This window comes from Zootermopsis nevadensis, unplaced genomic scaffold (genome assembly GCF_977971745.1).
Source record: "Zootermopsis nevadensis isolate Lab colony 2312 unplaced genomic scaffold, Znev_1.0 Znev_ptg000010l, whole genome shotgun sequence".
NCBI classification, from domain to species: Eukaryota; Metazoa; Arthropoda; class Insecta; order Blattodea; family Termopsidae; genus Zootermopsis; species Zootermopsis nevadensis.
In genome coordinates this window covers 14,842,318-14,866,423 of record NW_028259142.1, presented here as the reverse complement: position 1 = coordinate 14,866,423, position 24,106 = coordinate 14,842,318, and the positions used below count along the sequence as shown (strand labels likewise).

At 37.7% G+C, this 24,106-nt stretch overlaps 1 protein-coding gene across 2 annotated transcripts in view; it reads left to right on the top strand.

The window, feature by feature from the left end:
* The window catches only part of Eip74EF (Ecdysone-induced protein E74), a 287,703-nt gene that overhangs the window by 18,061 nt on the left and 245,536 nt on the right, over window positions 1–24,106 (top strand). For both annotated transcript variants that reach the window (XM_022087089.2, XM_022087086.2), the window contains exon 2: window positions 5,691–5,738. The gene's annotated coding sequence lies outside the window, so the exon portion shown is untranslated. The remainder of the gene's footprint in view (window positions 1–5,690; window positions 5,739–24,106) is intronic.

Below are 24,106 nucleotides of genomic sequence, written 5' to 3'. Positions count from 1 at the left end.
GTTACAAAGTCATAACCTTTGTAGCCAGAGAAAGCATCGTTAAATAAACAAATAGATTGTATATAAGATTTGTGGTTTTTAAGGCGGCGAATCTGAAGATGGCTGTCTTCTGGGTTGTTGCGCCGTGCTGTCTGGTAGAAGTTTACTGACGTTTCAGAGGCAGCAAGGACCTCTGAAATGTCGGTTAACTTCTACCAGACTACACAGCGCAACAACCCAGAAGACAGCCATTATTCATTAATGACTGTCTCAATACTATACATCCTGTACTACTGACAGCGTCGTTTAATAAACCACAAATACGCACACACAAAATAATTTTTTGTGTTGGATGATTAGTTGGTTTGTTAGCTGATCGGCTGGTAAGTTAATTATTAAGTTATAGGAGTGATGTTTGTGGAAATTCCTAACATGTGAAGTTTTTTTATCCATGGCAGAAGAAATAAAACCACCAGATTCCAAGGAACAAGTCGACTACTTCAAACAGAAAATGAGTTGCTGTGAAGAAAGGAATGCTTAATTGGTTCCTTTCCCTTTTAAGACATGAAACTGGTCTTTTATTCTAAAGAGGAACGGACTTTGAGGACTCAAAGTTAGTGACAGCTGGGCTTGTGCTTCTTTGCCCGAACTGGTTTGAGAGAAACGAGGCACGAAGTAGGTCTTCCTTGTCTGATGAACAATGAATTCCGATCCACAGAACATTTATTGAGTGGAAGAGAAAGAAAGTAATAGGAGTGCGGAGAAAATTTCATAATGAGGAGCTTCGTAATTTGTGCTTTTCATAGAATATTGTTTCGGCTTTCAAATTTAGAATTTTATTAACAGAGCATGTTGCTTGTATGCGAGAGATGAGAAAAATTTACTCTGAAAACTTGAAAGGAAGAGACCTTGGCATATAAGGCAAGATAGCAAATATAAATATTATTAATATTAATTAATAATAATAAGATAATATAAAGATATGATTAATAAAAAATAGGATGTGAACGAAATTCGTGTGTTTAGCCCATATGACCACGATAATGAACATTTGAATCCCAAAAAACGGGAATTTATTGGCCAACTTATTGTGTTAGTTACTGTTCTTTGCTGACTTTCAAGTACTGTGTGTACACCATTCCGCTGGAGATCTGAGAATGGTTGTAACAGTATTGTTTACTTCCGTATTCTAAGCTGCTGATAATAAGAGCCAATATTATGAATGTGTTCAGCACTCCTGCTTCGTATTCAGAAAGCGTCGTAACGACACCATAGCCTATCTATAATAGACACCCCGACATTCCGGTCAGCACTAAATTTAGCTGGCAATGACTGTGGCATATGCCTCCAAGTATGGCGTTTGACCATCCTGCTTCTGACCTCCTGGTTTGAGAAATTAAAACAACTTCGTCTTTTATTCAATCTCCCATTTTACGTAACTTCCGGTTTTCTCCTGATATTGAATATAATGACCTATAGAGGGCACATACAATTTAACGTGGGATTCGAGTCACTGTATACACCACATAGGCTGTATAAATTGCTTAATTTCTCGTATGCGAGGGAAGTAAGAATCAGGAAAACCTCTCTGGATAGTAATAGTCTTGTCCACGAGACTTGAACCTCCCTAAACCACAAGATCCCTAAAACGCAATAATAGTACGACGATGTGCAATGTGGTTCAAAATTCAGGACACTGGCTACAAAGTTGTATAAACGTGAAAGACGGTCATTTTGAATACTGAACGTATAAGCAATTTATTTATGTGCTTGTTAAGATATTTGGAACGGAGAAGATGAAAAATAAGCAAATTAAATTCAAAATCGTATGGAGAAAACATATTTATATTCCATTTCAAACTCAAGTTTGTCCTGAATTTTGCGCCGTTCTGTATTACGCAATTCATATGAGATGGAACTAGAAATTTTGAAGATATTCTCTAACACACAATGGCTCAGCCAAGTACAACATCTCATTCAGAAGTGTAAAGTTTGTTCAGATGACGATCTGTTTCAACAGCTGGTTTTATCTTTCGTGCAGTAACGTACAGCGTTATTTATAGAGTATACATTTCTTCCTGTGTCTGTAGTAGGATCGAAGATTATTGAAGGATGATGTATCATCTGCAGTTTATGTATTGTCGAATCACTCAAGAGGTTGATCGTCTTTGGTGAAACGAACGAACTGGTGTGGAAGTGGTCATGTCGACGTCTTTCAGGGTACCGTCGTAGCATTCATCTGAAGGAACCGAGAGACTGCTAAGAATCTCGTGATGTCATGTGTCCTGGCCGAGTTTCGAATCGTACACCCTTCAAAAATAAGCAAGAAGCCTTTTCTTTCAAATGAGACTTCTGGTTCTCAACGGATGCGAGTATGTAGATGTTTTTATTTAGGGTTGTTGCACCATGTAGTTTGGTGGAAGTTCGCCGACATTTCAGAGGTAATTGCGCAATAACCCAGAAGACTTGTCATCTTTTAGTCTGTATCTTTTGCTTTGAGTGGCTGAGAACTCTTCTGCTTTCTAGAAGAATTAGTGCTCTTTTCCTCTCCCGACTGATATCGAAAATATTTTCCAAGAATTATTCTACTTTCTGTATGTTCTAGTAATGTTTCTCTGTAATCCGAATATGTCTGTCTGTTAATAAGAATCATGAATGACTAACTCATTCCTCGCCCTATCCCGAAGAGACAGTTCTTCAGTCCAGATAATATGAGCGTTTTAGCAGCTTGGTCCTTGCTCGCAAATAGGACCACATCATTCTGAAGCCATCAGACCGCCACGTTTATTAATTACATCGTTGTTTGGGAAACAGAGCTTTTAAAGCGAGTATAATATCATGTACTATCGAACACTGTTTAAAATAATGTGTGCCAGAATTTTAGTTTCTATTAATAACACCAATGTTACCGGAAAACAAACTTAAAATCCAAATATTGATGCCAGTTTCTCTTCTTTTGCCGTCGTCTTAAAAAGTAAACATGCATTGCCTATGAGCAGTATTTACTAACTCTCTTTATGTTTTCTTCCTCCCCGTCCACAAATAATTATTACGTCAGCCTATTTTGAGGTCCAGAAGTGTCTTTGCATCTACTTCTTGTTTACCGTGTAGATGTATGTAAATGTTATTTTAGTGGTCCTGTATCTTTGCATTGTTTTCATATCGTCACGTCGTCTTGTATTTAAGCAATTACTTTTGATGTCTTCTGTTTTTCATAGGTTTCCATTCTTTATCGTTTATACTTTGTATTTTCATCTTCTAAATTCAAAGTTAAATAAATCTTAATATTTTTGTTCCCTTTTTTTTCAATCTCTCATAACGCGTATTTTATACCATAGTATAAGTTCGCTTTAGATATAATGTAGTATAGCGTAAGTAATATAAAATGCATATCTGCTCTCATTATGGTTTTTAAATGTCTTTACCTTACTTCAGTTAACATTTTTAACTCTGAATTTAATTTTAAAAATTTCTGTACATGGCTGCGTATATCCTCTATTACCGCAGATCCACAGAATGACTTGAATTGTTTAGAAATGGAGGAGAGGTTTTCACTGATCTTGTGAAACTTCAGACCAGAATGGTCAGTGTTCCTAACCAAGATATCTCGTGCATAGCATAGAAATTGTTAATGTACTCAGGCATGGAATTTTCCTTGGTAGGTAAGCGAGGGGAACAGAGCAATATTCACGCCCTAAAGAAAGTCTAACACGGACAGGAGAAAATATTTTGTGAGGTCTGTTGACCGAGTACAATTTTGAGGGACTTTAGTAAGTTCTCAAAATAATGCTTATTAATTATGTTTATAACATTAATTGGCCAAATTTAATTTGAAATAATTTACGATACGTGAGATTTTATTTTCTCACGGCGGCTATTATGAAGATGTCTGTTCTCTAGATTGTAGCTCCATGTAGTCTGGTAGAAGTTTACCGAATTTTCAGAGGTGCTTGCTGCCTCCACCATCAGGGCAGTGGCAACAAACATCTCTGCATCATTGGTTCAATGGGAAACCTATTGTTGGCCCAAGGGAAGAAAAAGTTAGACCATTCTGCACTTGATAACCCTAAAATGTAGCACGTGCTTCATACCTTCAAAGATTTAGAAGCTCCATCATACGTTAAATAAGGCTCTTTTATATGGCTTATAATTGTATATAAACTGCTGAAGTTAGTCGAGTGGTTAATTATGTTAGTTAATTAACAGTGATACTAGTGTCTTCCAGTTCTGGATATTATTTCATGAACTGTATTTGTTTCGTCGTACTAGTGACAGGAATTCAACAAACTTTACTTGTCATTTCGGATTTACTTCGAAATACTACCGCACGGTGTCGGAACTGCCTTTCTCTAGCGCCTTCCACTTAATTACTCGTGAGTACAAAAGATGAATCAGTGTGTGGGCTTGTCTGTTCACGAGGTTCGTGAATATCGAGCTGGGAAAGCAATCGAGTGAAAGTAGCTGTATGTGCAGTGATGTTTCTCGCTAATCCACCAGCTATGACCAGCATGTGTGTCTGTCTGTCTGCCTGCCTCGTGCTCAGTTCCACATGCCCTACAGGAAAACAATGGTATAATAATTAACCTAAGCTACTAGAGGGGGCTACGTCTGTCTGTGCGTCTATTTGTTTGTAAACTTTATTAAATTTAATACCGGAGGATCTACATTGAAGGTTGTTTAAATTCCATTTTATTCTCTATAAATCTCGTATAACCACAATGCAAATCAGAGTTTGTCAGACTTTTCAAAACAAGTCACTGCACGAAAGAAAGAGTACTGTATTAAAAAATATATTTAATATCTAAAACTGTAACTATTATTTGAATTATATTTCAATATACCATTTGTTTAACGAAATACAAGGACAATTTTTGTATCTTTGTAGTTTTTTTATTTGTTTTGCTACTAGGAAGCTATTCAGCATTTTATTATTTATAAGCTTTACGAATATTTATCATACTTTATTTTCGCCGGCTAATTATTTTTGAAGTTCTGTAAATATTAAGCTTAATTTATTAGTTTAGTGTAACTTTTATTTCAGTACTGGATGAAAATGAACTATCCCATATTTTATGATACACTAGTGTTAGAATTATTATCGATACGGCTGATGGTCATGACTAGATTTTCACTTTGAAGTCCCATATTATTTACCTCTTTTATCGTCTATGTATGGTCTCTTCCTTTCCGTGAGTTTCTGTTAGTAGGTATTTTGTTTAATAATGTGATATTTAGACCAATAGCCTCTATCATGTGTATTTGGTTGGAAAAGGTGAAGGGTCTTCTTTCGGGAGATCTAAACGTATTTTGGAGGATAATAATGGGTCGTATCTTAAGAAAACAGGGCATGAGGGACTGGATTCAACGGGCTCAGGAAAGTGTCCAGTGGCAGGCTTTTGTGTTGATCTTTCGCGTTCCATTAAAGGCTCTGATTTCAGCGCGGGCGTAAATTTTAGTAACGGTTGTCAAATATTGCTTTGAGTATCAGACGGCGATACTTGGGATTGCAGACTCAAAAGGTGGCGGTGGAACAAGACTTACAAGTAACACACGAAAAAAAGGCAAACACGTGACCACAGGACAAATCTGTTTCGAGGCGGACAGAGCTGAGCGCTGGCTGCTAATTGCTCCATTTTGAGTGAAACTTTGTGACATCTGACTTAATGTGTGAACTGTGCTTACTCGTAGTAATATAGCGTGTTTATTTACAGATACCAGCCCTGGGTTCTGCTTGTACTCCATGAGAGGAACCTGATTAGGTAAGTAGAACCACTGATTTTTTCATTCGTTTTGCATCTCTGTATTTGGATTATTTATTATATTTCTGTACGTGCAAATCACAACGAAGACTGATATCTGATAACCCGCCATAATTCCGTTCGTTAAATAGCCCACTCGACAACAGTCCCAGAATTCATAGTTTGCGGTGTGTGAATTTATCTGAGTCTTATGATTATTATTATTTAGTGTTCTGTCTGACGACAGGTCCATATGAACAGGATCCTTCCATCCTTTTCTCGGAATAGGACCTGTTCATATACGTTCTTGGCAGATGATCCAGAAGTGGTTTGCCATTGCCTTCTTCTGTGTGTGAATGGAGTAATTGTTGGGATACCACGGAGAAACCGGGGGAGCCCCGGAGGAAAACTCCGTGTTGCCTAGACCACGGCCTTGCCCAACACAAGTCTTATGATAAACAGCAATAAATGTATTAGGGCCAGTATTATTGGTGTTAAGCAAAGTTACCGGCACGAACGAAGGCGGCTGGTGAGCAGAGATACTAATTGCGAAGTTTCCCTCAAAGATAATTCTTTATGCACTTTCAGTGCTTACATCGCATTCTTCGGCATGACGTTCATGCGCTTTGGGAACGCCGTGGAATGGCATTCCCTGGGCCTGCTTCTCGATTTTGAAGTAATTGAATCATTTAGCCGACCGTGTTAAATGAATCCCATGAAGTGTTGCTAATGTAGCAAACTGCCTTACAATATGGAGGTTAGCTGCAAATAAATTTATTTATTGAAATTTTATTTAACGACTTTGTCAGTAGCTCAGACTTTACAGCGTTTTGTGCTAAGATAATAAATTGGAAAGGTTTCGAACGAAACGGTCTTGCCTTCTTTGAGGTTCTATCCCTGCATTTGTCTACGGAGACTGTATTTAAAATATCCGGTCTCCGATCAGATATTTGAACTGCGAACTTTCCGAGTAGGCAGTAGTAATTATTGTTAATCACTCGGCCATGACATTCCGTGCAATATCTTGAAGAATTAGTTGCGGGCAGTTTACAAGGAGTTTTTCTTTAGAGTCGGGGTTTTCCTGGGGCCTGACAGCATATCATCGTAAGGAAGTTGAGATGTTACACTGGGCCACAGACTTGAACGTTTCTGCGAACACAGTGCCGAGCCTTAGGATTGTTTTGAGAAATGAGCAACTATCAGTTTCTGAAGGAGAATGCTGCTGTATGATGTCAAGTAGTGAGGTGGGTGGTCAATATTCCTAGGGCCTTTTCCGACTTCACTTCCTGTGTTTTGGGTTAGAATCCCGCCCAATCCATCTGCATTTCTGCTCTTTTTCATACCAAAAATTAGTGGACATTGAAATTATTCTATAGTTTTAATGCACGGAGCAGTCGCATCCTGCACCGGAACTGCAGTTGTTGCACCCGGATATTGGAAGATCGCCGAGATGTGGTGAATTCTTTTGAATGTCGTGATGGCGAAACTTTCTAATCTAAGGAAAGTGCATTCGAGTGTACAAGAAAAGAAAACTGACGGCGCACTTATTATGAAGTGTTTATATAATTTAATTTTAATTTAAAAGATAATGGAAATTAATATAATTCAGTGCATTTGCAATGTGTAATATTTAGTTAAGATATAAATGTTGCATTGTACGAATGGCGACAAGATACAGCAATCAATCAATCAAGACCAACCTATTATAATAATTCAGTGAATTTGTACTATCACGAAATTTTTTCATGATGTAAATGTATGATTACTGAAGTTAATTATACTCATATTTTGACGTTTTACAATTGTCTGTCTATACAGAACAGTCCTTAGTACAATGTAGTTCTGGTTAACAGGCGATCTTAACACGTTTGTTGTTGAAAAGCGATCTATGTCCAACACTGTTTCGTTCTTTGATTATCATTTAATTCGCAACAAGATCACCGTTCGGAATCGACGGTAAAACATAAAATAAAACTCAAGAGAGAATGAACTTTGATTCGAGCCGTTGCTGGTGGAAGAGGGCATATCGCTGTGGTACTCGGTGTCGTTCTTGAACTAAAAAGTGCCAGCGCTTCAGAAGGGGAACAAATCTTTGCCGTTCAGTCCGTAATCAGTTACATCAGCTACCTTGTTTTATGCATCCGCACAAGTACCAGCATAATAATAATACTAATTGAATAACCTAAGTATGCAAATTCCTATTTGCCAAAAAAATAAAGAATTTTCTGGCAACAAGAAAGTACTTTATTTGTGAATACGTAACTGTTTAATCCTTTCCAAGTTTGTAACTATCTGTTAGTCCACGTGGCGGTATTACCCAGAAGACCAACATTCGATCATTGTCAAGTTTAACACGTTATTTGTCGAATTTAAAGTGTGACAATGGTTTTCAGCATTGGCAATACAAAGGACTGAGAAAATGTATTTTTAAGATTTGGTAATTCTGAATTTTTGGAAAAATATGTAAGCCTAAATTATTAATTTTGTAAAATAAATTTCTTGTCTCTCGGTCTCTAGCCGTTCTAATGGTATGGTTCTCTTTCATTTGATCTATGTGGGCATCCCATTCTCCTCTTGTTTTAGCTACCCATTCATGTATTGGTTGGCAGCCCTGAGAAAAGATGAGAAGACAATAAAATGAACAGGTTTTGAAACTAAAAGGAAAGAAGGAAGAAGAAGAAAAAAATAAATTTGTGTTTTCAAAACAGATTTTGTAGTACAGGAATCGAAGACAAATACAAATAATAACAAAGGAATACTCTGAAAAATACATTGTTAAAATCTCCTTTGTCGTTGCTCTGTGGACCAGCGGTGAGGCCCTTTTGTTCCCACTCCTCACTGCTGCTACATCTAGAAAGTTTGATGTGTATTAGATTTCAATTTCCAGTCTGCTTGTCATTTATTTTTATTCTCGCATTCTACAGGAAAAGTACTAAAAAAGTGGCTGATGTGAATTTTTCCTTGAGAAGTCACGACATTTAACTGCCTCTGGCGACCGGGCTATCGCGTTCTTCAATTTCTGGCATTTACCAAGTGCTCATTTAAAGTAATTTTTATTTATGCTAGTTTAAGTTGCATGTTTGTTGAAACATACCCATGGAAACCTGTTCCCTGTACCCATTTTGTACCATTTTAAAGGAAATTTAAGATTTCTAGGATAAGAAAATTGTGATTGGTCATGTCGGAACCGGCACATACTGAACCGTGACGTCAGACAGGCTGCAGTGCTCATGCGCAATGCTATTCCGTCCTCAGTAGCACGATGTTTTAATGGTTCTCATGTTTCTGGTTATAGTGAGCCCCGCGTTTCATGTAGATGGAAAGTGCAGCAGTTGTTGGAGAAACTTTCACTTTCACTGAGCCAGAGTTTTTTTAAGTATGAACACACAATAACAATAATATTGCATGCTGTAATGAGACGGGTTCACTGACTCTTGATGTATCCTCCCTCTAGCAGTTGGCTAACCTGCTCATGTAACCGGAAGTTTTATGATCAGCAAAAGAAAAGATTCTCAGATCAGTGTTATTGGCACGCAACTACAGTTTTCTGGCTAAGGAAAAACAAACAATTTTAACACTTTTATTGTCAGAGTCATATTGGGATTTTTATTGCAATCCTACATGAATATCGCACGGTAGACAACATTTTGATGGTGGATAAATAAGATGATCTAACATCTGACAGGGAAGAGTATGTACGCCTGCGTATTTCTGTGTTGTGTTGTACTCATAGCAGATATAATTATGGTAATTCAAATCAAGAATGTTGAGATGGACGGTACATGTAGCGTGCATTGGATAGATGAAAATTCATTCCAATTTCTTGTCGGAAAACCTGAAGCGAAGATAACACTGAGAGAAACTAAGGCGTGGATGAGAGGATAATATTAAAATTTATTTTTAGGACGTTATATAGAAGGGTGTAGACTGAATCATTTAGTTCAATGTAGGGGCCTTGGTGGGCCTTTGTGAAAAATTCTAGGTTCATAATTTTTGCTATAATAGGAATTAAGATTATCACTTAGTACTGTTAATGATCCATAAAAGGCGTGGGATTTCTTGACCAGCTCATCGATTGTTAACTTCTCATTGATTACTTTTCTGCGTGGAGATGCGTAGTTACAACGTTACTGGTTGGTTGCAAGGTGACTTTCTCTAAGTCCGGACCGGATATTTCACTATTACAAATTAAACGAGCAATCATTCGGTGTACCATGCGCTTCTTTCTCTAGATAAAAGCCAGTCTCGCTATTTGAAGCCGGATTCGTCTCAGACCCTCGATTGTCACTTTCTTCAGTAGGCTCTTCAACGCTCTGTTTGCTGTGGCGAATGGCCACCAAGTTCAATACTACAGTTAGTTCTCACGCGTTAGAAATCGTATTCAGAGAAATACTGTAGACTTCTTATTATTAAATGAACATGTACATGCAACAGAATGTCTTCGCGAAGATCAGCCACTAGACTCTATATCTAGCTAGGTCCACATCCTCACAATTTACTTCTCCAAGATTAGTTTTTAATTTTTATATTTTTATATTAAACCTAGTTTTTCTACGCACATTCTTTCTTTTGTGTTTGTGAATAATGTTTTGCATGAATTTCTCGTCTCCACCAAGTCCAGAAATCTCACCATCCTTTTCTTGGTCACGGTAACAGCATTTAGGGAAGAGTGCGCATCACGAATCTCCTCACCTTGTAATTTTCTGCGTCCTCCTATTACGCCATATTTTTTAAGCCCTGATGATCTCTGTCTGAGCTAAGAATTGACTCGACTTTCAAGCAGATGTACCCATCTGTGCAGGCTTGTGAAAAATTAGGCATTTCCGCTGTAATGTGTTTGACTATGTCTTTCGTGAATTACGTTTTCTAGCATTTTCAAAATCAGATAACCTACGTTTCAATTTTACAGCACCACTCTGTTGTAAGGTGAAGTTTTCCCCAAGACAAAGGACCAAGTCATGAAAGTGTTTAGACATGGGGGCAAAGCAGATGAGTACACACTTTAATGTTCCTTGTATTTGAAGCTAAAGCAGATAATGGATATCAAGTCAGTTATGCCTTCGCAAACAAAAGGAAATCTAATTACCCCTCCCAGATAAAAGCTGATGTCGGCAAAAGGAAACATAGATAACAGTGTAATATAATTGTAATAATAATACATCAGGTGACAACAAAGTTTGGCTCTTCGATTCCCTGCGATGCCCGAATTTATAACTTGTGTTGGGCAAGGCCGTGGTCTAGGCAACACGGAGTTTTCCTCCGGGGGCTTTCCCGGTTTATCCGTGGCATCCCAACAATTACTCCATTCACACACAGAAGAAGGCAATGGCAAACCACTTCTGGATCATCTGCCAAGAATGTATATGAACAGGTCCCAGTCCGAGAAAAGGATGGAAGGATCCTGTTCATATGGACCTGTCGTCAGACAAAACACTAAATAAGAAAGCAATTTTCTTATAAGAAACCGCCATGAACAACTAACTGTCTGCAAACTACAAACTACAACTGACCTGCACAATTGGTAGGCGGTAGCTCGTACTATCTTACCCGTGCCAGAAGAGCCGAAATGTGACAAAGCAACGCGATATTTACACAGTAATAAATAAAAACAGCTTATTGTATTTAGCTGTAATCTTCTTTCCTACATCCTGACTTTTTAACACGTCACTGTCGCCTTAACAATGGCCCGCTTGCGCAAGGCAATTACAAATATACTTTCCTGAATTTGTTATGGAGCTTCTTAATTTGTGCTTTTCGCCAAATATTAGTAGGGTTGTCACATAAAAGAGAGGCAAGAAGCCTGTATGTAGGGGAGGGTAATATTAATGATGGGAGGATAATATTCAAATTAACCTCAATTAATAGCTGTGGCGGGCTCTTGTGAGAACGATATTGATCCTTCGGAAAAGCAGGAAATTTCTTGACCAGCTAAATAAGTGCGTTATGAAATCTTGAAGGGAGATACTGTACCATGGAGTTCGTTATTTTGTCCGTTAATTAATCAGTAACTTAATTACCCATTAATTAGCCAGAAAAATGTACGCGGCATCTCCAAATTAAAGGCCGCGCGTTTAGCGTTTGTCTGAAAGGAAGTAGAAATGCCAGAATGAATGTTACCTTGGATCAAATCCAGTCTTCACGAATACGTCTCTCAGAGCAAGTCACCGAGCTATCTTGGATAAAATCAGTATGTTACAATAAAAACAGCTTCGATAATAAAGAAGCCATTTACACGAAACATAAATTAGTAACTGCTTTCTTGAAAGAGGTATTCGTTGTAACAATAAAGCATATCTCGTGCTTGCGCACTCAGATACATTTCCGGGATAACGCTTTCCTAACTTATCGGTCGTTTGCGAGGTCACACGGCTTTATTGTTGAGTCATTCTGTACACAGATAACGTTTATAAAAAATGATCTGTGTTGGGCAGGTTCAAGTCCCTTGCTTCGAGACGTTTGCTTCAGGGCAAGCGGCCCAACAACTCTCGAACGTTCCTTGCCTACTTAATTTCCCAGAGTGAATTTGTTATTAATATTCCATCTATTCACCATTTAACAGGTATTTACTTTCATGTACCTGAGACAAACCTCGCCCTTGAGGTACATAGTGCAGCAGCTATTTCTGAAATACATTTCGTTTTTAATACGTTTCACATGTATTATATAGATTTATTTTGAAGCATGACTATATATACTATATATTTTACATGAGCGTCTTTCGAATGATGTACCTAGAATGGCGTTTTTCTGAAGTTCCCTGAGGTCGTGTTCGCCCGGGATGTTGGGCAAATATGTTTTGAGTGACTTGCAGCCGGTTCCAGTTGCTCCTATAATTACTAGGATTACTTTTGCTTTTATTTTCCACATTCGATGTATTTAAATGAGAAGGTCCTTTTATTTTAAGATCTTCTCCGCTTCCTTCTTAATTACATTTCTCTCAGTTGGTATTTCTATATCAATTAAGAGACAAGTTCCATTTTTGTTTGATTATAATATCTGGTTGGTTATTTGGAGTGGTTCTACCTGTTTGGACTTGTTTATTATTATTATTATTATCCCATCTCTTCACCACTTTATGGGGTATGTACTTCTATGTATCCGAGACAGACCTTGTCCCTAAGGTACATAGGGCAGCAGCTATTTCCGGGATACATTTTGTTTTAAATATGTATTACATGTATTATATTATTTTATTTTACGACAGCGTCTTTCGAATGATGTATGAAGTTCCCAAAGTGGCAGTTTTCTGAAGTTCCCTGACGTCGTGTTCGCCCGGAATGTTGGCCAAATATTTCCTGAGCGACCTGGAGACAGTTCCTGTTGCCCCTATAACTACTGGAATTATTTTTGCTTGAACCTTCCACATTCTCTGTATTTCTATGAGAAGGTCCTTGTATTTCAATATCTTCTCTGCTTCCTTCTTAATCACATTTATGTCAGTCGGTACTGCTATGTCAATTAAGAGGCAAGTTCCGTTTTTGTTATTATTATTATTATCATCATCATCATCATCTTCTTCATTATCATACAGTTTACTTACCTGAGGTCGCTACTACATGAAATTTAGTACACAGAATGATTACCTTTTCCTTGCCAGTAGTTGTAATACGTCCCGCGGAGATCTTTATTCACAACCGACAATATTTTTTATATTCCTGCGCTTTTTTGTATGCGTGTTTGTCAGAAATTTATTTGTATTTGTTGTAAGAGACTTTTCTGATTTGTACTGTGCAGTTTGTGCTAACATAGGGTATTTAACGTCTAATATAATGCGAGGCGGAGTGCTAATTGCAGTTATGAAATTACTATAAGGCATGAAACGGAAATGATTTTAAAACCATTAAAGAGTGAGATTTGAGGTTTTCGCGGCGGTGAATCCGAAGATGTCTGTCTTCTGAGTTTTAACGTATAAAATAGCATGTTGGTCGAAACATTTCAACACGGAAATTGGACTGATATATCATTATCGTCAGCATCATTAGACTTTTTTATTTATTGTACATCAATATTACTATGTCAGTCAGTTACATTTGCAGAAATATTAGCCTCTTCAGTAAGGAGTGTATTTCAATTCCAAAAGGAATACCGTATTTATTTTCAAATTCTGGTTTCTTGCGTCCACAATCTTCGGGTCTTACTCTGTACAATCGGTCATTGTTCTTGTGTTATCTGTAATTCCATTTATAGATGTTCTGTGTTGTTCTATTTTTATAATTTGTTCGTTGTTTTCTTTAGCGCTTGTTTTTAATTACCATTTCTATTGATGAGTGTTTAAGTAAATTTGTTTATCGCTGTTGCTATCGCCTTACAACAAACTACTTGCAAATAATCTCTTCTACTTCACTTTCTTTGATGCAGAGGTTATGTAGAGTCAAAAGGCAAATAACTCTGAATGATGAATGGGGAGAGATAACAAAGGAAACGTTTCGTGTTAAGCTATTATCTCAGCACTTTCATTTAGAGACTGCTCCGAAATGTATGTCGGGATAGCCAATTTGCAAGCCAAGAACCGAATCCTAGACTCTGGTGATTTTTCTGGTTACATTTCAGTTAAATCTCTTATTAATATTAGCTACAGGCCATGAGTGAGATCAACGTTATAAGAATCCAAGGCATTTTGCTATTAAATATGGCACGAAGATACTTTCGTATTCGATGCTTCTGTTTATTCTATACAGATATACTTAAATAACAAGAAATAAATATATTATTAAATAGCAAGTTGGCAGAGTCTCAGACCAGACGTCATAACGTGGCGAGATTTTGGTAAGTATAGTGGGAACTTCTAAAGACGTTCTACATCTATTTCAGTTTCACAAAACAAATATTAAAATTCATATTTAGAGGTTCTTGGACCCACTGATATTTTTAAAGACCCTGAAACCTGGCCAAGCAAGAAAACGTCATGGACAGCAGATTTAATTTTGATTCCTTTTTTAATTGTTTAAATTAACTTTACATGAGCGCTTGAATAGATAATCTCTAATACTATGCCACTGGGTTAATGCTTTAGAATACGCTTCACTGATAATTGATTTTATACACGGGAAAATTAATTAGTTCGAAAGTATTATTCGGATGAAAATAATTTGAAGCGCCTTCAAATCATTGTAGTTAAACTCTGTGAAATAAACAACTACACAAGAAGGTAGGCCAGTAAATTACATTTTTCGGTTTCGTAAAATGCTGTAAATAGTTTAAGATAATTGTTAGTCGAATCGAGGATTTAATTTGGCATTTCTGCTTCTTCAGAGAACAAAACAGAATGAGGACTATCGTTGGTCGAACCATGACAAAAACATCGTGTCAGGCATCCTCGTGGTCGTGATTATTGTCACGGTGAAGGCTCGCTGGTCCGCGGTCGGATCTACCACTCACATTATCGCTTCTACGTGGCATATTATACGCTTATTCTATCGTAGAAATAAAATAACCGAATGTTAACAACACAGCATTAAAATTAATTGTTGCTGTAAGGTTCATGGGCGGCAGATTAGTATCAGTCAGTGAAATTATAGAGCCCAGCGTTTTTCTACCATTTGTCTCCGGATTCTAGTCATTGCTTACTGCACCTATAAAAACACGTTACATTACCCGAAGTTATCTTGATGTTTTTGTTTCCTTTTAGCGATCAAATAATTTATGTTAAATATTACCACTTTTAATATTACCATATTTTTCATTCCGTTATATAAATACGGGATATTGCAGGCCACTTAAATTATTTTACTTGTGCATAAATTTCTGTTGTAAGAGTCCAGTATAGATGATATTACGTTTCTTTAATTGTAATACTAAATAAAGCCCGTTGATTTTTATATTGCAAATAAACATTTTCGAAGGTCATAATAATAATCAGATGCGTTGATTTATTTGTACGTTGTGAGAGAGGGTCACAGTCCTCGGAGAACCGAACCATTGCTGCTTTACCGGACCGCGACTCAGGATAGAACATGAATCATTGCTGTATGATGCAGTCATGGATGCCTCAAAATGGCGCATCAGACGAAAAAACTGATATGTCAATCCACAATCAGTTCTGGATTGTACAATGGAGTTCTTCTTGTAAGGACTGAAATACAGACCATTAATGGGCACGAATTATGTATTGCAGTACGCCTACACGTAAATAACATGCTTTGTTTGGGATTTAATATACGCCATTAGACTACATGTTCATTTATTCTAGATAATATCCTTTGTTACAAAATTAATTATACTTCAGCTACCACACTTCACAGAGTAGATAGTAATTTTAGGGCTTAGTTGTACTTATTTAATGTAATATCTGCCATAAAATTAGAAAATTTCAAACGAAAGTGAGGGACCCTTATTAAAATCGATAAGAACTATATTTTGTTTAATGTTGTGTTTTGCTTTCGGTACTGTGGTAATATTTTTTTAGAAAATTAATTAAGTTAGAATTATATTTATATAAAATAGGGGTCTAATTATTCGTATTTACCAGAATTAAATTCGTCTGACAACTTTGGTGTGGAATACCAACAAAATCAGATTACACTAAGAACTGTCAAGTAGTATCGGAGATTAAACATACTCCATGAAAAACCGGATCTCATCATTATGTATTCATTTTGTACACATCCTGCAAAGAACGCGTGAAACATAGAATGTGCTTCATAGTTCCCCTTTTCCTCCCAGTTACTATATTAGCTATGAATAGATTAAATTGTTCCGAGCCGTAGCCGCGCGGTCTGAGGCATCATGCTTCGGACCGGTGATACGGAATGCGCGCTGGTTCGAGTCTCGGGGGAGAAGAAATTTTCTCGTGAGCTTTCGACCAGTGTATGGGACCGGTGCCAACCCAGCATCGTGAGAAAATTGGGGAGCTACAATAAGTAGCGTAATCCGGTCATGAAAACTAGCAATGGCTGAGGGTTCGTCGTGCTGACCACACGTCACTCTATATCTGGTTAGATGATCGTTCACCTCTGCTTAGGCATGTGAACATGAGGCCAGCAGCCAGCTAGTCGGCTTTGGCTCTCAGAGGGCTGTTACGCCACGGATTATTATTATTATTATTATAAATTAAATTGGCAGTGTGGGCTTATGAGCACACATCAATGTAAACTTGTGAGTCACGGTCAGAAGTTTAAGTGAAGCCAACACAAAGTCATCGTGTTTCTAACAATCTTGTTATGTCACTACCTCAGCGATGCAAATAGGATCAGAACACAGCCTACTGTCCGGGGTGCTGCAGACTGCCTCGCCTCACTCTAACACAAATACCCATATTGTTCTTGTCCTAGTAGTTCATGAAATGTTAAATATTTTCATGGAGCAGTGGTCTTCTTCAGCTCATTTAGTCAGGAATTGGCATACTTTGCTTTGAATTCGTGTTTTTATTTATGGAATTTATGTTTTTACCCAATGAAATAACACCATTATTACAAGTCAGAAACACATATGCCCCCCTTAATATCCAGATATTTCCTGATTTTCTTAGACTTCCTTAATGGCTAAGCGAAGTTGAACAAGAATGGATATTAGACATCCATTTTACATAATTCTGAATATGATATCGTTCAAGGTGGCTGTCGTCTGTGCTGTTATACCGTGTAGTCTGATACAAGTTTACCAACATTTCTGAGGTGCTTGCTGCCTCCATCATCACGGCTATGAGTCTTTTAATTTGAAGGCAATAACTAATGAACCGTTGGAGCCTGAGCAAGTAAAATACTTTATGGACTTTGGTCATGAACGTACCTACAAGTCTTGTTTTGAAGCCTTGTTAACAGTTGCAAATATGGGTACGGCGAGAAAATTTTATACCTGACAAATTTAAAAGTCTGAATCTGTGATACTAAAAATTGTGCACAAAAATGGGACAGTGAATAGTTGGAGTGTTGAAAGTAGATTTTGTGAGCTTCATCAACTGTACCAAATCATTATAATGAAATAATTAATCACAAGTCCATTCCTGAGTGGTTAATTATCACAGTACCAATATTCTTTGAAACGTAACATGCCTGATAAAGAACGTTATAGTACCTTAAGTCTACAACCTGTCCTTACTATAGAAGTTTAATCCCAGCAAGTATCTGAAGAGCCAAATAAGTTAAACTCGTTATTTACGAATTCACAGTGGCTTGTTGCTATTATAAGACAAGGATCACGGAGCTCAAAGTGCAAAGTGCAAGGTGCGGTTGTGAAAGTCTGAAGACTGTAGTTTCTGAGTTTCGCTTGGCGCCAGTACGTTTTAATCTAATTATCCTTTTCTCATGTCCCACTCGAAACCCGTAAATTTTAAAGATTACGCGAAACATTTCCCGAAATCGTCACTGAATTCTAGATTCAATTCAACGCAGCACAAAACATCAGAATTGATTAAAAGATGAAATTGAACGCGGTTATGTAGAATACGCTATAAGTTTTCTAAAAAAAAAATGACAAGTCACTTCTCTTTCTGTCAGTCCGTCATTATACAAGTGTATGAAATTATGAGCTTCATAATTGTACTTGTCACCCAATATTGTTAGGACGATCAAATAAAGGAATATGAGGTGGGCCGGACGTGTAGCATGTGTGTGAGAAATGAGAAATGCGTGACAAATTTTGACCACATGCTCTGAAGGGAAGAGAGTACTTGGAAGGTCTTGGCATATTTAGGAGTGTAATATTAATATGAATATAAGGAACTAAGCTGAAAGGGCGTGGACTAGATTGAGCTGGCTTAAGATAAATACAGCAATGAGGCTTATGATTCCATATTTATTTATTTATTATTTAGTGTTCTGTCTGACGACAGGTCCATATGAACAGGATCCTTCCATCCTTTTCTCGGAGTGGGACCTGTTCATATACGTTCTTGGCAGATGATCCAGAAGTGGTTTGCCATTGCCTTCTTCTGTGTGTGAATGGAGTAATTGTTGGGATGCTACGGAGAAACCGGGGAGGCCCCCGGAGGAAAACTCCGTGTTGCCTAGACCACGGCCTTGCCCAACACAAGTTATAAATTCGGGTACCGCCGGTAATCGAACCCGAGACCCCAGGATTACAAGGCTAGCGTTCTAACCGCTAGACCACCGTGGCTTATGATTCCATGTATGGCGGGGAATGTCTTGAGTAACTTTACGACGATTAGCTACTCCGAAGATTTAATTTTTGAGACAAGTGCAGTGAAGTGAGCCCATATTACTGCACTGAAATTAAAATGTTTTGGTGGACTGGTTACTTTGTTGGCCATTTTGTTTTCGTAAGTGGAACTTCGTTAAAAGGATGTTATAAACTGTTTAAAAATATATCCTTGCTAGTTTACGATACTGCGGATATACTATGATCAATAACAAAAGAAATACACTGCAGAACAAAAAAAACAGAACATGTTCATGCACATGGCAGGTAAACCTTAACTTTTGTGTTTCGTTTGTGTCCATAACAGAGAACAACAGACCTAGGAATGGCTCGGAGCAAAGCACATGAATCACTAAACAAATTAATAAATATTGTTTCAAAGTCCACTGTGATTTTAATGGTATTGTATTTTTAAGAAACTAAAGCTTATCGCCTGAGAGCAACAGATACGTTTCCTACATTAGCTGTTCTCTCTCATTAATCTGATAGCTTTCGACAGAAATTCACTTTTTATGTCTGCTAGATTACTGAAAACTTCGGGTTTCTTTCGCTTGTTGTTGAAGGTGTGCAGGTCAATCTTATTATACACGGGGGTTGCGTTCCTGTGAATAGCATTGTACTCTGAGAACGCTTAAAACGGGAAACTAACAACACTCCCAGTTTTGTTGTTAAACTAGCTCCAAAATTAAGCTTACCATCTGTATCACATTCCTTGATTAGCTCGGAGAATGTTCGACGCAGGCAATAGGCTTTAAAATTGTCCACGTATAGGATATTGACGCTCCTCACGATACTGAAATAAAAGAGCGAATATGAGAACAAGTGGATAGCGAAAGTGCGTATGACGAGAATCACATTTGTTCACTATTTGGTGGATGAAAGTGTGAAAATATTAGTAACTTCAAGCAAGTAGATGCTCAGGTAGACAATAAAATCTCCGTCGTATAGGGAATCCAAATTTGTTTTGCCACATTTGCAGAAAACCTCCACTGGACCCTACCGAGAGCCAGTTGAATTCAGTCGACACCCACATAAGATGTTTCTTTAATATTCGTGTTAATATTTTTCTCCATTGATGCCCAAAGTCTTCCGAGTGAAGTGTTTCCTTCATGTTCTCCGACTAAAATTTTGCATGTATTTCTCATTTCCTTTGTCCTTGTCCTTCTTTATATTATAATTTTAATAATAATGCCTGAAGAATGCCAATGAGGAAGTTCCTAATTATATTTCGAAAATATATTATCCTGTTAGAAATTGTAATTTCTTCTCACTCTCGTACGGAATAAGTCGTAGCTTTTAGCACGTGTGTGCGTCTCACGCACTGTCAGTTTGATTTTGATTTGAAGACCCGACGCCTCAAGGCATGAATGTCGGTTGATTCTGTTATCGATTTTGCACCTCGGGCAGTCAATGAACTGCCTTGGGTCGTTAACCCTAGGCGAGAGGGAAAGAAGCTGGGAGGTGCGTTGAGGCAGGTCGGGGCACCAGGTTATTGACCTAACTCCGCGACCTTGGAGGTCACGGAGTGGCAACTCCCATCTCTCAGAGTGAAGACAATTCGGAAAACATAAATGTCAGGTCGTTCACCTAGCTTGGAGCCGACCTTGGAGAATGTGTGGGCGTGACGTGTCAGGTCGATTACCTCGCTCAGAGGTTTCGGAGTGGCAACCGACCGGTCTCATCTCTCTTATCTGATACCATACAACGCCGTGATAAGCTCCCATCCTTTCCCGAATACTCAATAGCAGCTGCAGTTTTACTTGGACTTAGATTTATAATAATATATTTTCCTTAATTCTAGATTTTTTTACATATTTTGTAATATTAGATTATAATTATTCTCTGTGTTAATATTGTTTCTATTTTGGGTTTGCCTGTACTTGGCAGTTATATTTAATACTGTACATGTATAAGTTTAGTTAATCCGTTTGTGTAATATTATCCATTATTATTTCACTATCATTGTATATATTATCAGTGTTTGCCTGTTATTGGCTTCTTGCTGTTGGCAAACACGTAAATAAATTAATTGAATTGAATTGAATTATCATTATTACTTCATTATTGGCCGTGGGTTATGGTTTTCCGGATTGTGAAGCCGTGTACAAGACATTAATCTGTTGGAGGTGCACAACTGCTCATTTGTTATCAGGATTTCACTACGAGAGATTTGCAACTTCATAAATATTGTCCATACTCTTCAAGCCGTAGAAGGTTCTTCGATTGCTCTAATATAACGTAATTTTTATCGAATCCACACAAAACACTAGAACTTGTTTTATGTACCAGTAACTTCACCGCTTGACCGTTAACATTTTTATCTTTTATATTTCAAAGATGTGGTGGTCTGGCGGCCACATTTCTCTCGCCAGAACAGACGGAAAATAATTTACGACGCGGTTATGCTAATTCGTAACGTGGTTCCATGTGGTTGTTGTAACATTTATCTCTCCATCAGTGGCAAATTATTTGGCAAAGCATCACTAAATAACCAAAATCTCAATTAACGTAACTTGAAGATACCTCCCTTTTTAATCTGCATGCAACATCGTTCGTACTGGAGAACCTATTTGAATAGAGTTAACACTTCATTATATGAAACCGTTTGATTTTACTTTATTTTATGGTCAATTTCAATTGAGTTCCTGAAGTAACTGCATGTCTTCTGATTATCTTGAAAGAATTTGTTGACACTTTTAGTAGACCAATGAGTTCATCTCACTTTAATTCATTATGACTTATTTACGGGTCTAAATTAATTATGGCGTGCGAATCTTCCACCAATTGTTATTACAATTGACATACGGTGCGACAGATGTGTTAGATAAATAGAATGTAATTATTTTTACGGCCATAAAGTTCGCTTTCTCTGGAATGTTTTTTTAAAGTAGTGAAATATCAGTGTCTTATTACGTAATCCTTTAGCTTGAACCACACTATAAATGTCCCAAAATCTGGGTATCAAGTTATATCTTGTGCAAATGCTATTATTCCAATTTCTAAAATTCTGTCAGTGAACCCCGTGGCCAACTTATAAGTACTCCTATCTACTCCGAGTTCCCGGGTTTAAGTTTCAGCCGTGCCTGTGGATGTGTGTGAGTTCAATAGTAGTAGAGTGGTGACACATGACAGACGTACAGGTACTTAAGATGGATACAAGGATTCCGACGAAGAACTCTTCTTATAGACGTTTTACACAGAGATCGCAACAGATTCATCATTCATTACAAGTTCATGATTCTAATTGCTGTCCCCGTAAGTCATCAGGGAAATAAATCGTTGACGTGTGTTATGAAAATATACGAGGCATTACCATTCCAAATAACTAAGATAAAAATAGAGACGTAAGTATTGATTACTAAAAGCTGTGTAGTTGTAATTTGCATTTAATTAAAGCCTCTTTCTACTGTGCGTGCAGGTGTGATTATTTCCTGTCGCTTCCTACACACTTTCTCCTGTTCATCGTCACGAGCCAGCGGCCTACTTGTATTTCCATTTATTTTTTTACGGCTTTAGCTCTGGATGCTGCATCTAAGTCGATGATGTATCGCCAGATACTGGTCGATTTAGTATTACGTATCGGCACATATGCAATATAATTACGCGAGTTTTGTAAGGTAACTTACTTTAGCTATGCGTAAGTTTAATAAAATTAATGCATAATGCAGAAATCGTCTCTACAACCGACTCGTGTTTTATCCCAGAAATTGTCGAACGAATTTTGATTAAATCTGATGTATGGGATGGCAGTATTGAGGCGAATATTTGAACCTAAGAGCGAAGTATCAGAATAATGATGATATTTACACAGCGATGGGCATAATAATATGCACTCTTTACCACATTCTGTTAGGATGATCATCAATAATTGCGCAAAGCAATTGTCATTATTTAACTTCAGCGCCCTCACATAATTATCACAAAGAGACTAGTAACAGGTTCGTAGAGCTAAGCAGTAAACTTCGTTGCGATAAGTCACAACACACGGTTCACACGCTACAGCGTAAAATATTTATTTACTCGCTCACAAAGACTTCCTGAGCAAACAGGCAGGTCTCCGTAGCCCTTCATGTGACCATGGCATTTGTTTCAGTGAGTTGTGATGTCCTGATATCCAAGCTGTTTAATGAAGAGTGCATAAAATACAATAAAAACTTTTTCTACGACGGAAATAAGAGTGTTTAGTGTCTTATTTTGTAGCCGGTTTGCTATTCCAAACTCTTCTTGTTCAGTGTAAGGATTAACCATTTGTCTAACCGTTCTTTACGATGACCTCTCAGGTGATCAGCCATTTTTATACTCGTCGCCGTCAGAACCTGAAATTCTGTATGCTAAAAGATACATTCTATAGTCGGGAACAATTAGAAAAACGTTGACTGCTATTCAATTCCGCCATAATGCACTTTGATGTGTTTTTTTAAAGAAAAGACTGCAAATTAAAACAAATAAGGCATCCTCTTATTATTGATTTTGCTAATCGGTTCTGACAGTCCAGAAATCAAAAGTAAACAAATAACTTTGCAGCCTGTGAATGAGTTGGTTAAGAACATGGCGCTGTTTCAAGACTGCTGCACTTTTATTAGCTTTCCATTGTAAACAATTATGTTTCGAGACTTATCGCTCGGTGAGTAATTTCAGTACGTTACTCATGGGTCACCCTTGTTCAGTAATGACAGCCAGAAGCTGAACAAGACACATTTCAAATTCATTTCGAAGAAGCATAATTCCCTCTTGTCTGAACGAAAACATGAGAAACAGTAGTAGTACATGCTCTGGATAGTCAGAAAAAAATACAAAACTGAAATTAATAATTAACTTCAGTTCAGTTGTTCAACGTTAAAAAATCAGCAGTATCATAAAATTGACAAGTAAATAACAATAACCAAGAAGAAGCTTGTGATGATTGCGATGTCTGTGGTAAGCCCACGCAGTCTAATTTCAGTTATTTTGATTGGGTCTTGGTTCTTCTCGACCGGAATGGGAAGTGGCCCAATCAATTTACAACGCAACGGTACGAATAAACCTCAGCGCTGATAACGCCTGTTCGCGCTCTCGGTCGAGGCGAATGACCTGAGGAAAAGCAGTGTCATACGTAAGCTTACAGCAGAGTTCACGCAGTCGTGCTACGAAGAAAACCCAACGCATCCATTTCTGGTTCCTGACGGAAGTCTGATTTATACGTTTCATTTGAACAAGTCACTTTGTTGAAAATAGCTGTCTTCTGAGTTGTAGCACCGCGTAGTCTGGTAGAAGTTTCAGAGGTCCCTGCTGCCTCCATCATGAGGGCGATCGCT